This window comes from Cephus cinctus, unplaced genomic scaffold (genome assembly GCF_000341935.2).
Source record: "Cephus cinctus unplaced genomic scaffold, Ccin1 Ccin1_scaffold1803, whole genome shotgun sequence".
Lineage (NCBI taxonomy): Eukaryota > Metazoa > Arthropoda > Insecta > Hymenoptera > Cephidae > Cephus > Cephus cinctus.
Window position 1 is genome coordinate 8,461 of NW_014334007.1, and position 953 is coordinate 9,413.

Consider the following 953-nt stretch of genomic DNA (forward strand, 5'->3'; position numbering starts at 1 on the left):
GTCTTATGTCTTTATTCAAAATCAAAAATACATTCCAACAACAACCAATTCCTTAATAATTTAACGTTTTCCATCGAACATTGGAAATGGGAAGCATGATGATGCGAACAACCAGTGAGTAAATTCTTTCGCAGATTTTGCAGCGAAGGGCATCCCAGATCCGCGATGTGTTCGGTTCGTCCAATGAAAGCTCCCAACCAAACTTTCTTCTCGAATCCTTTTACATAGATCTTAGATGCATTTTGCAGAATAACTCGAAGAATGTTTGTAGCTGGATTGTAAGCAATGTCCCCAGCGCTCCAGGATATACCATGAAAATTGCGCTCCAACCATAAATTTATACTTTTGTATTTAGCCGGTGGATGCTTCGATAGACAAGGTGGTTGAAACAGGAACGTTGCAGGTTCGGAGAAATTGTTGTTGACTCCAATCACGGATAGCTCCTTTAGGACAAACTCGTTCGAGGGTTTCTTGAAACCTTGTACGTCCACGATAAATTCCATTTTTTTATGAACTGCACAGGGGGCTACGATTACAGCGTCTTTATACCAATTTCTTCACCTCACCACTGATCGGGTTGTATTCCACTATACGATCGTGCAGGATCAGGCAGAATGCCGATGTATCAGCAGGGAAATTGTCTTGTGATTCGAATTCCAGACGAATATCGACGGGTCCGAGTTTGAGGGACTCGTTTTGTTTGGAGCAATCGATAACGATCAATGGAGCGTATTCGAGAAATTCATTCTGCTTAAGCAAAGGTTCAGGATCCTTGCCATAGTACGTAGCTTGAAAGTTTACATACATCTCGTACAGCAGGGCAAACTGATTATGATCAATGTCAAGATTCAGATTTCCATAGGGATAACATTGCGAATTCAAAAGGAGCTTAACGTCTCTGACGTTGCAGTGGTCAAAGTGACTAGCGTTCTTATTTTTCTTATTCTTTCTGC